This window comes from Anomaloglossus baeobatrachus, chromosome 6 (assembly GCF_048569485.1).
Source record: "Anomaloglossus baeobatrachus isolate aAnoBae1 chromosome 6, aAnoBae1.hap1, whole genome shotgun sequence".
Taxonomy (NCBI): Eukaryota; Metazoa; Chordata; class Amphibia; order Anura; family Aromobatidae; genus Anomaloglossus; species Anomaloglossus baeobatrachus.
In genome coordinates, this window is record NC_134358.1 from 441,070,539 (window position 1) to 441,085,863 (window position 15,325).

Consider the following 15,325-nt stretch of genomic DNA (forward strand, 5'->3'; position numbering starts at 1 on the left):
CCCGACTGATCAGTCGTGGAACGACTGACCGCCGGGCGGGGGGAACGCAGCATGTAACGTTTTTTGAGCAGCGAGATCCGTCGGATTTCGCTGCGCATGCTCTCTGGCTCCCTGCACACGTCACCAGCTTTGGTTGGTTACCCGATATTTACCCTGGTTACGGTGCAAGGAGCCAGCGCTAAGCGGTGTAGGCCCGTAACCAAGGTAAATATCGGGTAACCAAGGTAAACATCGGGTGCTTTGCTGTTACCCGATATTTAGGCTGGTTACGTGTGCAGGGAGGCCGACACTTCCCCGCTCGGCCCCGCCCCCTCCCGCACTCCGCACATGTACACACACACACACACACACACACCTGTCCCCAGCCATGCAGACAAGCACTGACACCCTCGTCTGGCCCCGCCCCCTGCTCGGCTCCGCCCCCTCCCGCACTTTGCATGTGCACACACACACATACATACATACATACATGCACATACACACACTCACTCACACATACACTCACCTGTCCCCAGCCATGCAGACCGCAGCACTTCCACTGACATCCTCAGCGCCTGGCTCCGCCCCCTCCCGCACTTTGCATGTGCACACACATACATACATACATACATACATACATGCACATACACACACTCACTCACTCACAGATACACTCACCTGTCCCCAGCCATGCAGACCGCAGCACTTCCACTGACATCCTCAGCGCTTGGCCCGGCCCCCCGCTCGGCTCCGCCCCCTCCCGCACTTTGCATGTGCACACACATACATACATACATACATACACACACACTCACTCACAGATACACTCACCTGTCCCCAGCCATGCAGACCGCAGCACTTCCACTGACATCCTCAGCGCCTGGCCCCGCCCCCCGCTCGGCTCTGCCCCCGAACTCCGCCCCCCGCACACAACGGAATCCGACAAAGAATTCTGTTCTTTGTCATCCGTTGTACAGCGTTGAACAGCGCATCAGTCACATGCGTCAAGCGACGCATGTGACTGATACAAATCAACGGAAATGTGAACTTAGCCATAGGCTGCTTTCACACTACGTTTTTTTTTTAGCATGCGTCATGAACTTTTTTTGCTGCAAAAGCGGATCCTGTTTTTGCAGAGAAAAACGCATGCAAACTGTTATTTTGCAGGATCCTGACACATGAAGTTTATGGGCGGGCATTGGAATCATGTGATTGGGAGTGAGGGGAACTGAACGCGAGACTGGGAGCCGGCATCTGACAGCTGTGGTAAGCTGTAACCAAGGTAAATATCGGGTAACTAAGTGAAGTGCTTTGCTTGAATACCCGATATTTACCTTTGTTACGAGCGTCCGCAGCTGCTAGGAGCCGGCTCCCTGCACATGTAACCAAGGTAAACATCGGGTAACTAAGACCTTGGTTACGAGCGTCCGCCACTCTGGGACGGGGGCAGAGAGGGACGGGGGCAGAGAGGGACGGGGGCAGAGAGGGACGGGGGAGAGAGGGACGGGGGAGAGAGACTGATCACGACAGGCTGGTTTCTGTGCATGCTCAGTAGAGCAAGCAGGATCCTGTCTATCAGCATGCCAGCGTTCACATGCGTTTGCGTGCTGTTTAGTCAGGATCCAGCAATTTGCAGTATTTGGACGCAGCTCAAAAGCGCTACAAGTAGCGTTTTTGAAAAAAGTTAAAAAACTGCAAGTCGCTGGATCCTCACTATAACGCAAGCACACGCAGGTAAATGCATGTTGATGCGAGTCCATTGCACATGCACTGAAATGAAAACGCATTTGCACTGGATCTGTTTTTGCGTTAAAAAAACGTTCATGACGGATGTTAAAAAAAACGTAGTGTGAAAGCAGCCCAAGCAGCACACAAGACAAATGTTGGGAGCGATCAGTGTGGTCCCAGGACACGTACCCCACACAGAAAAAAGGAGACATGTAAGGTATATTAATAATAATTGTTATCAGGTGGGCTGTGCCCCAAAGGACACGACGGAGGCGAGATCTTGGGGAGTCCACCATCACCGACCATCAGATACTGACGCCCTTGATCCACAGCTCCAGCAAAACACAGATCGGCTTATCAAGCACCTGAGGGAGCACAAAGCCCAGCAGAGCCGGGAGGATCAGAAGATGAGGGAGGGTAGACAGCGCCACTCACCTTGAGCCAAGTGCAAAAAATATACCAACAAGACAGACATTACAATAGACAATCCCTTTAATACAGAACAAGCCAGACATTACAATAGACAATCCCTTTAATACAGAACAAGCCAGGCATTACAATAGACAATCCCTTTAATACAGAACAAGCCAGGCATTACAATAGACAATCCCTTTAATACAGAACAAGCCAGGCATTACAATAGACAATCCCTTTAATACAGAACAAGCCAGGCATTACAATAGACAATCCCTTTAATACAGAACAAGCCAGGCATTACAATAGACAATCCCTTTAATACAGAACAAGCCAGGCATTACAATAGACAATCCCTTTAAGATGAGTATCTAAGATTTTACAACTTGACCCAAAGTCCATAGACACTGAGGAGCCGGGACACGACTTTCTCTACACTCCTGCCGTCACTTATACAGAGCAGTTAGGACAGATCTAGGCGCAGCACAGTGGGCACAGGCCGCCGCCAGCTGCTGCCACCGGCAGAAGGGCACTGGGGAGAAGGGGAGGACGGGACAGAGGCAGCTCCACCCGGCGCAGTGATAGAGGACGCAGTGTCACCCACCGCAGCACGGCACGTCTGTACTCAGGAGCGCCCGCCTCACATACTCCCTCCCCGGGTCACTGCCCCCCCGCCGAGTGAACGACAACACAACCGTAACCTACCGGTGAGACTACCCGCCGAGCGAAGCGGCAGCTGTCACTCTGCGCCTGCGCACTGTTCTCCCCTTTGCCAACGTACAAATTCTGCGTTTCCGTCTCCAGAACGTCACTTCCGTGCGCCCGGACGGGTACAGTGCGGCGCCATTTTTTTGAAGTCCATAAATGAGTAGCCTAATATGAGGTCATGTGATCAATGAAAAGTCTACAGGATCATGGCCGCTGCTGCCCTGGGCTGATGGCCTCATAAAGATTTGTTACATCATTGATCCCCAACTCCAGTCCTCAAGAGCCAACAACAGTGCATGTTTTCAGCATTTCCTTAGTATTGCACAGGTGATAATTCAATCACTGGAGAGGTGATATTACTAAGGAAATCCTGAAAACAGGCAGCGTTAGTGGCTCTTGAGGACTGGAGTTGGAGGACACTGCGCTAAATGATAATGCACTGGCTGACAATGTGTGCCTACAGTGGCCTGGATGAACTACTGCAGACTGGCAGCTCTGGGAATTTGCTGATTTACAGTTTAGAGACCTGTAACAATATAACACAAGAATCTAGTGCGCTTTATATATGTATGTATGTGCATATCTATATCTATATATATATATATAGACACATCACCAAAAGCCGTCTCATTACACGACAGTCACAAGCTATGGGCATAGATAACAGTCAAATGGTTACTTCTGTAGATGAATATTATCAGATATTGCACAAACAAGCTCCTTTACAATCCACCACTTATTCAATTTGCAGCCATTTATGAGATATTAATACCTAGAAGGATTGTCTGGAACTTTCACATTCACGGCCTATCTTTAGGAGAGGTCATCAATGTCTGACCAGTAGGGTGTGGCACCGGGTACCCCGCCGATCAGCTGTTCCTGGTAGGAGCGACCAGAGCTGCACAGCACAGTGCCAGATGACCCTTCTAACCTTTCTTTACAGTTCGATGTCTATGAAACACTGCTGCTGTCCACCTTGTAGGCACTGCTCCCAAGATGGCTGGGATTAGGAGGTCACCGCATGCTCCAGCAATCCTGGCCAGCTTCAAAACAGCTTACATGCTCAATAGATAGGAGCTTGGAAACACTGCATGTTCTGTTGTCCAGCAGCGGTGGCCAGTCTTTAAAGGGTTATTCCCATCTCCAACATCATATCCCAATATGTAGTAGGTGTAAGGCCGGAGTCATACTTGCAAGTGACTCGCACAAGTCTTGCATCGCATCATCCAGCACGGCCGCACACTCTCCGGACACAATTGTCTCAGCGACATAGAAATACATGCAGCCAACCCGCTCCGGTCCAGAGAGTGTACGGCCATGCCGGATGATGCGATCCAAGACTCACATAAGTCACTCGCAAGTGTGACTCCGGCCTAATAATAAGAATATTAGCAAATACCTAAAATGTAGTATAGTTCTCCTGAAAAGCTATGTCACATACCTTATGTGCAGGGCATTACAGTAGCTTAGAAATCCAAGGTTAGGCACACGCATATAGGAACAGTTAGGGTACCGTCACACTTTAGCGACGCAGCAGCAATCCCACCAGCGATCTGACCTGGTCAGGATCGCTGCTGCATCGCTACATGGTCGCTGGTGAGCTGTCAAACAGGCAGATCTCACCAGCAACCAGTGACCAGCCCCCAGCCAGCAGCGACGTGGAAGCGACGCTGCGCTTGCACGGAGCCGGCGTCTGGAAGCTGCGGACACTGGTAACTAAGGTAAACATCGGGTATGGTTACAGGGAGAGAGCAACAATCCTGAATGTGCAGGGAGCAGGAGCCGGCACTGGCAGCGTGAGAGCTGCGGAGGCTGGTAACGAAGGTAAATATCGGGTAACCACCTTGGTTACCCGATGTTTACCTTGGTTACAGCTTACCGCAGGCTGTCAGATGCCGGCTCCTGCTCCCTGCACATTCAGGATTGTTGCTCTCTCGCTGTCACACACAGCGATGTGTGCTTATCAGCGGGAGAGCAACAATAAAAAAACGAACCAGGACTGTGTGTAACGAGCAGCGATCTCACAGCAGGGGCCAGATCGCTGCACAGTGTCACACACAGCGAGATCGCTAATGAGGTCACAAAAACCGTGACTCAGCAGCGATCTCAGTAGCGATCTCGCTGTGTGTGAAGTACCCCTTAGTTGCTTGTGGTTGTAACCATGGATACCTAAGCTACTGCCATTCCAGCACATGAGGTAAGTGACATAGCTTATCAGGAGAACTATACTACATTTCTAATTGGAAGTATTTGCTAATATTATTATTACTACACCTACTACATTTTAAGATAGAATCTTGGAGATGGGAATACCCCTTTAAGGCAACGAACTGGAAATAAAAATATTAAAAGGGTTTTCCCACAAATAATAGCTCTTATATAAAAAATTTCCGCAATTGGCTGTGTTATAACTGTTCCTGTTCTGTTATCTTATACAGTCAGGGCCAGAAATATTTGGACAGTGACACAAGTTTTGTTATTTTAGCTGTTTACAAAAACATGTTCAGAAATACAATTATATATATATAATATGGACTGAAAGTGCACACTCCCAGCTGCAATATGAGATTTTTCACATCCAAATCGGAGAAAGGGTTTAGGAATCATAGCTCTGTAATGCATAGCCTCCTCATTTTCAAGGGACCAAAAGTAATTGGACAAGGGACTCTAAGGGCTGCAATTAACTCTGAAGGCATCTCCATCGTTAACCTGTAATCAATGAAGTAGTTAAAAGGTCTGGGGTTGATTACAGGTGTGTGGTTTTGCATTTGGAAGCTGTTGCTGTGACCAGACAACATGCGGTCTAAGGAACTCTCAATTGAGGTGAAGCAGAACATCCTGAGGCTGAAAAAAAAGAAAAAATCCATCAGAGAGATAGCAGACATGCTTGGAGTAGCAAAATCAACAGTCGGGTACATTCTGAGAAAAAAGGAATTGACTGGTGAGCTTGGGAACTCAAAAAGGCCTGGGCATCCACGGATGACAACAGTGGTGGATGATCGCTGCATACTTTCTTTGGTGAAGAAGAACCCGTTCACAACATCAACTGAAGTCCAGAACACTCTCAGTGAAGTAGGTGTATCTGTCTCTAAGTCAACAGTAAAGAGAAGACTCCATGAAAGTAAATACAAAGGGTTCACATCTAGATGCAAACAATTCATCAATTCCAAACATAGGCAGGCCAGAGTTAAATTTGCTGAAAAACACCTCATGAAGCCAGCTCAGTTCTGGAAATGTATTCTATGGACAGATGAGACAAAGATCAACCTGTACCAGAATGATGGGAAGAAAAAAGTTTGGAGAAGAAAGGGAATGGCACATGATCCAAGGCACACCACATCCTCTGTAAAACATGGTGGAGACAACGTGATGGCATGGGCATGCATGGCTTTCAATGGCACTGGGTCACTTGTGTTTATTGATGACATAACAGCAGACAAGAGTAGCCGGATGAATTCTGAAGTGTACCGGGACATACTTTCAGCCCAGATTCAGCCAAATGCCGCAAAGTTGATCGGACGGCGCTTCATAGTACAGATGGACAATGACCCCAAGCATACAGCCAAAGCTACCCAGGAGTTCATGAGTGCTAAAAAGTGGAACATTCTGCAATGGCCAAGTCAATCACCAGATCTTAACCCAATTGAGCATGCATTTCACTTGCTCAAATCCAGACTTAAGACGGAAAGACCCACAAACAAGCAAGACCTGAAGGCTGCGGCTGTAAAAGCCTGGCAAAGCATTAAGAAGGAGGAAACCCAGCGTTTGGTGATGTCCATGGGTTCCAGACTTAAGGCAGTGATTGCCTCCAAAGGATTCGCAACAAAATATTGAAAATAAAAATATTTTGTTTGGGTTTGGTTTATTTGTCCAATTACTTTTGACCTCCTAAAATGTGGGGTGTTTGTAAAGAAATGTGTACAATTCCTACAATTTCTATCAGATATTTTTGTTCAAACCTTCAAATTAAACGTTACAATCTGCACTTGAATTCTGTTGTAGAGGTTTCATTTCAAATCCAATGTGGTGGCATACAGAGCCCAACTCGCGAAAATTGTGTCACTGTCCAAATATTTCTGGACCTAACTGTATATATATGTCCCTGCTATGTACTGTGTAAAGGATGTGTCTGACTGTACAGGGACATGGTCTGATCATACCACAGCTCCTGGGCTGGGGGGATTGAGCCTCGTACACACGATGATATTTTCAGTTCAAGTGCTATCCATGAATAACAGACAGTACTGGGACTAATGTTACTCAATGGGGCAGTGCAGGTGACCAATTTTTTTCACTTAAGGACACTTTACACACAGCGACATCGCTAGCGATGTCGCTGGTGAAAGCACCTGCCCCCATCGGTTGTGCGTCACGGTCAAATCGTTGCCCATGGCGCACAACATCGCTAGGAACGGTCACACGTACTTACCTGCCTAGCGATGTCACTGTGGCCGGCGAACCACCTCCTTTCTAAGGGGACGGTTCGTGCGGTGTCACAGCAACGTCACCAAGCGGCCGCCCAATAGAAGCGGAGGGGCGGAGATGAACGGGCCGAACATCCCGCCCACCTCCTTCCTTCCTCATTTCCGGCGGCCGCAGGTAAGGTGCTGTTCTTCATTCCTGCGGTGTCACACGTAGCGATGTGTGCTGCCGCAGGAACGACGAAGAACCTGCGTCCTGCAACAACGAAAATTGGGATTAAAACGCCGCGTCAACGATTAACGATAAGGTAAGTAATTTTGATCGTTAACGGTCGTTCGAGCGTTTCACACGCAACAACGTCGCTAATGAGGCCGGATGTGCGTCATGAATTCCGTGACCCCAACAACATCTCGCTAGTGACGTCGTTGCGTGTAAAGCGGCCTTAACTGAAAATGTGGTAGAAAAAAAAAAAAATCACAACATGCATGATTTTCGTCCGGAAATCAGATGTGCCTAACCCATTCAAGTCTATGGGTGCTAGAAAAAAAGTCAGATGCCACAGTTTTGCACCGATTTTTACAGATACATTACAATTCTGTAACGTAGTAAATTGTAAATAAGCAATAACTGCAGCCAGGGCTGTATTTTGCCTTCGTGCTGCCCTAGGCACTTTAAGTGGTCGCGCCCCTAAGGGTACTTTCACACTTGCGTTATTTTCCTTCCGTTACAATCCGCCCTTTTGGGAAACAGCGGAATCCGTTAACGGATTCCGCTGTTTCCCATAGACTTGTATGGTTGACGGATTGTACCAAAAGGAGCTGCGTTGCTTCCGCTGGGCGACGCTCCGTTGCTTCCGCCCAGCGGGAGGAACGCAGCATGTAACGTTATTTTGAGCAGCGGAATCCTCTGGATTTCACTGCGCATGCTCTTTTTTTTTTTTTTTTTTTTTTTTTTTTTTTTAAATCAAACTTTATTTTGGCTCGCGGTGGCCGAACGTTCAGCTGAGCGCCCGGCCGTCGGCAAGCGACAGCGCTCAGCTGAATGACCGGCCACCAGCATGCCCGGCCGCCGGCAAGTCACAGCGCTCAGCTGAGCGCCGGCATGCCCGGGCGCCGGCAAGTGACAGCGATCAGCTGATCACCCGGCGGCCGGCTGCAGGGAGCGATCAGCTGATCACCCGGCGGCCGGGAGCAATCAGCTGATCACCCGGCAGCCGGCTGCAGGGAGCGATCAGCTGATCACCCGGCAGCCGGGAGCGATCAGCTGATCACCCGGCAGCCGGGAGCGATCAGCTGATCACCCGGCGGGTGGGAGCGATCAGCTGATCACCCGGCGGCCGGCTACTGGGAGCAATCAGCTGATCACCCAGCGGCCGGCTGCAGGGAACGATCAGCTGATCGTTCACTATAGTCTGCCGCTGGTAAAACCGGGAAAAAAAAAAAAAAAAAATCAAAACGAATTGCGTTGTTTTGCAGCATCCGTTGCATCCGTTGTGTCACTATATGCAACACATCCGTTGCATCCGTTACACAACGCAATGCAACGGATACCGTTCAACGCAAGTGTGAAAGTAGCCTTAGTGACAACGTAACACTGAGTTTTCGCACACGACATCTGTTTAAGGCAGATCTACTCTGTAAAACACTTGAAAAAGTATCAATGAGAAACGAAGGGCACTAACCCCCCCAATGGGGATCACCACAGGCACATCAAAACATAGAATGAGTATAAAATATTCCCACCACACCGTCCCCACTTATGTACTGTGACTGTCACACTGCCCCTAATAAACTACACACTGCCCTCCCTTATAAATTATACCCACCACACCTTCCTCAATTATGAAATATGATCTGCACATTGTCCTCACATCATGCTGCCCCCTCCTCACAATGTCCCATGCATGCTGCCCCCTCCTCACAATGTCCCATGCATGCTGCCCCCTCCTCACAATGTCCCATGCATACTGCCCCCTCCTCACAATGTCCCATGCATGCTGCCCCCTCCTCACAGTGTCCCATGCATGCTGCCCCTTCCTCACAGTGTCCCATGCATGCTTCCCCCTCCTCACAGTGTCCCATGTATGCTGCCCCCTCCTCACAATGTCCCATGCATGCTGCTCCTTCCTCACAGTGTCCCATGCTTGCTGCCCCCTCCTCACATCATGCTGCCCCCTCCTCACATCATGCTGCCCCCTCCTCACAATGTCCCATGCATGCTGCCCCCTCCTCACAATGTCCCATGCATGCTGCCCCTTCCTCACAGTGTCCCATGCTTGCTGCCCCCTCCTCACATCATGCTGCCCCCTCCTCACATCATGCTGCCCCCTCCTCACAATGTCCCATGCATGCTGCCCCCTCCTCACAATGTCCCATGCATGCTGCCCCCTCCTCACAATGTCCCATGCATGCTACCCCTTCCTCACAATGTCCCATGCTTGCTGCCCCCTCCTCACAATGTCCCATGCATGCTGCCCCCTCCTCACAGTGTCCCATGCATGCTGCCCCCTCCTCACAATGTCTCATGCATGCTGCCCCCTCCTCACAATGTCCCATGCATTCTGCCTCCTCCTCCCAATGTCCCATGCATGCTGCTCCCTCCTCACAATGTCCCATGCATGTTGTTCCCTCCTCACAATGTCCCATGCATGCTGTCCCCTCCTCACAATGTCCCATGCATGCTGCCCCCTCCTCACAATGTCCCATGCATGCTGCCCCCTCCTCACAATGTCCCATGCATGCTGTCCCCCCTCACAATGTCCCATGCATGTTGCCCCTCCTCCCAATGTCCCATGCATGCTGCTCCCTCCTCACAGTTTCCCATGCATGCTGCCCCCTCCTCACAATGTCCCATGCATGCTGCCCCCTCCTCACAATGTCCCATGCATGCTGCCCCCTCCTCACAGTGTCCCATGCATGCTGCTTCCTCCTCACAATGTCCCATGCATGCTGCTCCCTCCTCACAATGTCCCATGCATGCCGCTCCCTCTTCACAATGTCCCATGCATGCTTCCCCGTCCTCACAATGTCCCATGCATGCTGCCCCCTCCTCACAATGTCCAATGCATGCTGCTCCCTCCTCACAGTTTCCCATGCATGCTGTTCCCTCCTCACAATGTCCCATGCATGCTGCCCCCTCCTCACAATGTCCCATGCATGCTGCCCCCTCCTCACAGTGTCCCATGCATGCTGCTCCCTCCTCACAATGTCCCATGCATGCTGCCCCCTCCTCACAATGTCCCATGTATGCTGCCCCCTCCTCACAGTGTCCCATGCATGCTGCTCCCTCCTCACAATGTCCCATGCATGCTGTCCCCCCTCACAATGTCCCATGCATGCTGCCCCCTCCTCACAATGTCCCATGCATGCTGCCCCCTCCTCACAATGTCCCATGCATGCTTCCCCGTCCTCACAATGTCCCATGCATGCTGCCCCCTCCTCACAATGTCCCATGCATGCTGCCCCCTCCTCACAGTGTCCCATGCATGCTGCCCCCTCCTCACAGTGTCCCATGCATGCTGCTCCCTCCTCACAGTTTCCCATGCATGCTGTTCCCTCCTCACAATGTCCCATGCATGCTGCCCCCTCCTCACAATGTCCCATGTATGCTGCCCCCTCCTCACAGTGTCCCATGCATGCTGCTCCCTCCTCACAATGTCCCATGCATGCTGTCCCCCCTCACAATGTCCCATGCATGTTGCCCCTCCTCCCAATGTCCCATGCATGCTGCTCTCTCCTCACAGTTTCCCATGCATGCTGCCCCCTCCTCACAATGTCCCATGCATGCTGCCCCCTCCTCACAATGTCCCATGCGTGCTGCCCCCTCCTCACAATGTCCCATGCGTGCTGCCCCCTCCTCACAATGTCCCATGCATGCTTCCCCCTCCTCACAATGTCCCATGCATGCTTCCCCGTCCTCACAATGTCCCATGCATGCTGCCCCCTCCTCACAATGTCCCATGCATGCTGCCCCCTCCTCACAGTGTCCCATGCATGCTGCCCCCTCCTCACAGTGTCCCATGCATGCTGCTCCCTCCTCACAGTTTCCCATGCATGCTGTTCCCTCCTCACAATGTCCCATGCATGCTGCCCCTCTCCATGAGCTCCTAATGCTGCCTTCCTCTTTTTCATAATGACACCTCCATGCTGCCCCACTCATCCTAAGACCACCACACTAACGCTTATGCTGAGACACCCCTCCCACACACACACACACACACACACACACTACCCCACTCTTGATATTGACTCCCCTACATTGCTCCACTCCATACTGAGCCCACACATGCTGCCCCTTCTCCATAATGAGCTCCCAATGCTGCCCCCCTCTCATTCTGAGTCCTTACACTCCCCCGCCATCGATTTTGTCATTGCACTATCCCTCAACCCTTGTCCTCTGTCTCTAGGATTGGCCCCTCTCTCCCATTCCCCCAGCATCAGCCTCTCTCCCCCCAGCCCCCCCAGCATCAACCTCTCTCCCCCCAGCGTCCCCCAGCTTCAGCCTCTCTCCCCCCAGCCTCCCCCAGCTTCAGCCTCTCTCCCCCAGATTTCCCCAGCATCAGCCTCTCTCCCCCAGCTTCCCCAAGCATCAGCCTCTCATCCCCAGCTTCCCCCAGCATCAGCCTCTCTGCCCCCAGCATCAGCCTCTTTGCCCCCAGCCTCCCCCAGCATCAGCCTCACTCCTCCCAGCCTCCCCCAGCATCAGCCCCCCCAGCATCAGCCTCCACCCTCCCAGCCTCCCCCAGCATCAGCCTCCCCCCTCCCAGCCTCCCCCCTCACAGCCTCTCCCAGTATCAGCCTCCCCCAGCATCAGCCTCTCTCCCCCCAGACCACCCAGCATCAACCTCTCTCCCCCCAGCGTCCCCCAGCTTCAGCCTCTCTCCCCCCAGCCTCCCCCAGCTTCAGCCTCTCTCCCCCAGCTTCCCCCAGCATCAGCCTCTCTCCCCCAGCTTCCCCCAGCATCAGCCTCTCTCCCCCAGCTTCCCCCAGCATCAGCCTCTCTCCCCCAGCTTCCCCCAGCATCAGCCTCTCTCCCCCAGCTTCCCCCAGCATCAGCTTCTCTCCCCCAGCTTCCCCCAGCATCAGCCTCTCTGCCCCCAGCATCAGCCTCTTTGCCCCCAGCATCAGCCTCTCTTCTCCCAGCCTCCCCCAGCATCAGCCTCACTCCTCCCAGCCTCCCCCAGCATCAGCCCCCCCAGCATCAGCCTCCACCCTCCCAGCCTCCCCCAGCATAAGCCTCCCCCCTCCCAGCCTCCACCCTCCCAGCCTCCCCCAGCATAAGCCTCCCCCCTCCCAGCCTCCCCCCTCACAGCCTCTCCCAGTATCAGCCTCCCCCAGCATCAGCCTCTCTCCTCCGAGCCTCCCGAAGCATCAGCCTCTCCCAGCATCAGCCTCCCTCAGCATCAGCCTCCCTCCTCCCAGCCTCCCCCAGCATCAGCCTCTCTCCTCCCAGCCTCCCCCCTCCCAGCCTCCCTCAGCATCAGCCTCCCTCCTCCCAGCCTCCCCCAGCATCAGCCTCTCTCCTCCCAGCCTCCCCCAGCATCAGCCTCCCCCAGCATCAGCCTCTCTTCTCCCAGCCTCCCCCAGCATCAGCCTCTCTCCTCCCAGCCTCCCCCAGCATCAGCCTCCCCTTCCCAGCCTCCCCCAGCATCAACCTCCCCCAGCATCAGCCTCTCTCCTCCCAGCCTCCCCCAGCATCAGCCTCCCTCAGCATCAGCCTCCCTCCTCCAAGCCTCCCCCAGCAAAAGCCTCCCCCCTCCGAGCCTCCCGCAGCATCAGCCTCTCCCAGCATCAGCCTTCCTCAACATCAGCCTCTTTCCTCCCAGCCTCCCCCAGCATCAGCCTCTCTCCTCCCAGCTTCCCCCAGTATCAGCCTCCCTCAGCATCAGCCTCCCTCCTCCCAGCCTCCCCCAGCATCAGCCTCCCTCCTCCCAGCCTCCCCCAGCATCAGCCTCTCTCCTCCCAGCCTCCCCCAGCATCAGCCTCCCTCAGCATCAGCCTCCCTCAGCATCAGCCTCTTTCCTCCCAGCCTCCCCCAGCATCAGCCTCCCTCAGCATCAGCCTCCCTCCTCCCAGCCTCCCCCAGCATCAGCCTCTCTCCTCCCAGCCTTCCCCCTCCCAGCCTCCCTCAGCATCAGCCTCCCTCCTCACAGCCTCCCCCAGCATCAGCCTCCCTCCTCCCAGCCTCCCCCAGCATCAGCCTCCCCCAGCACCAGCCTCTCTCCTCCCAGCCTCCCCCAGCATCAGCCTCTCTCCTCCCAAACTCTCCCAGCATCAGCCTCCCCCAGTATCAGCCTCTCTCCTTCCAGCCTCCCCCTCTCTCCTCCCAGCCTCCCCCTCCCTCAGCATCAGCCTCTCTCCTCCCAGCCTCCCCCAGCATCAGCCTCCCTCAGCATCAGCCTCCCTCCTCCCAGCCTCCTCCAGCATCAGCCTCTCTCCTCCCAGCCTCCCCCCTCCCAGCCTCCCTCAGCATCAGCCTCCCTCCTCCCAGCCTCCCCCAGCGTCAGCCTCCCCCCATCCCAGCCTTCCGCAACATCAGCCTCCCCCCTCCCAGCCTCCCCAGCATCATACTCTCTCCTCCCAGCCTCCCCCAGTATCAGCTTCTCTTCCCCCAAGTCTCCCCCAGTATCAGCCTCTCTCCTCCCACCCCATACGCAGATCTCCAGTCTGCATTAGAGACACCCCCACGCTCCTTATGAATCTTCAGCTCTGCGAGCACTTACCTGCTCCAGGGCCCGCCGTCATCTTCCTGGCTCACGTGAGTATCCTCTTCTGACACCGGCTTCCATCGCGGCGTCCACTGCAGCGTCCTGCTGTGAGCTCTGCATGTGAAATCCATACAGCATTGGACGCAGCACAGAGGAAGGAGCTGATTGGTGCGCCTGTGACCCCGGAAGTGCAGGCGCTGGCAGTTCCGGGGTCAATCAGCTCTCTGTGCCCGGCCGCTGCAGTTTGTCTGCATTCGCGTCTTAATTGACGTGGATACAAATAAATAAAGGTGCGCCTCTCCCCCCTCTGAAAATACAGCGGATTTAATGAATGTGTAAAAAAAAAAAAAAAAAAAAAATTTTTTTTTTTTTTTTTTTTTTTTACTGCTAGAAGGTGCCGCCCCCTGCATCCTGCCGCCCTAGGCACGGGACCACGGGTGCCTAATGGTAAATACGGCCCTGACTGCAGCTGTACAGCAACGAGCAGCACACGGATGACAGGAGAAATAAATCATTTTTGGATGAAACTGATCGATTTTTTTATACGCTCATGTGAACCTACCATAACAAGCACTATCTGACAAAGACAGTTTATGAAGATGGAAATAACCCTTAGGCTATGTGCCCACGGGCGCTCGTACCTGTGGATGTATCCGCAGGTACGAGCGCATGTTTCCCGCAGCTGCTCGCCGGCGTCCGCAGCTATTTTTAGCTGCGAGATTCCAGCGGAATAGCTGCGTGAAACATGGGGACATTCATGCGAATTAGCGGAGGGCCGGGACATCCGCAGGTAATTCCGCTTGAATAATTGACATGCAATTATACGCGCGGATGCGGACATCCGCAGCATGTTCGGCAGCCGCACTTTCGGCAGCGTGGACACAGCACTCCCCATGTCCCATAAGATAACATGGGGAGTGACTGTACATGCTAAAACCTGCGGATTTATCTGGAAAATCCAGAAAAACCCGCAGGTTTTCCGCGGTAAAATCCGCAGAAACAAGCTCCCGTGGGCACATAGCCTTAATGTATGGGTGTATGGGAAGAATTTGGTCTTGAAATTTCAGCAACATTTCTGTAATGCGCGTTTTTGCCTTGTTTTGGATGCGGTTTTGGTCCAGATTTTCCCACTAATTAGAATGAGTGAAATTTGCAACATAAACGCAAAAAAAATTGACATGCTGAAGATCAAAATCTGCACCAAATCTGCAAGTACAAAATGAGAAACGTGTGCATGAGGCTTCAGGATTCTAATTCACTTTGATGGCATCAGGAAAAAAAACGTGACAAATCTGCAATGTGTGCACAGGCCCTTTCAAGTCAGTTTCTTTTTTTTTTTATTTTTTTTATGGAGACTGTCTGTGTGTG

The 15,325-nt window shown here is 52.8% G+C and overlaps 1 protein-coding gene across 3 annotated transcripts in view; it reads right to left on the minus strand.

Annotated features, from left to right (window-relative positions):
* Positions 1 to 2,894, minus strand: part of CNOT10 (CCR4-NOT transcription complex subunit 10) — a 144,692-nt gene extending 141,798 nt beyond the window's left edge. For 2 of the 3 annotated variants that reach the window (XM_075315238.1, XM_075315236.1), the window contains exon 1: positions 2,823 to 2,894. The gene's annotated coding sequence lies outside the window, so the exon portion shown is untranslated. Of the gene's footprint in view, positions 1 to 2,725; positions 2,777 to 2,822 lie in introns of those variants that run through there. The other variant, XM_075315237.1, reaches the window with a different exon arrangement.
* Positions 2,895 to 15,325: the final 12,431 nt, after the last annotated feature.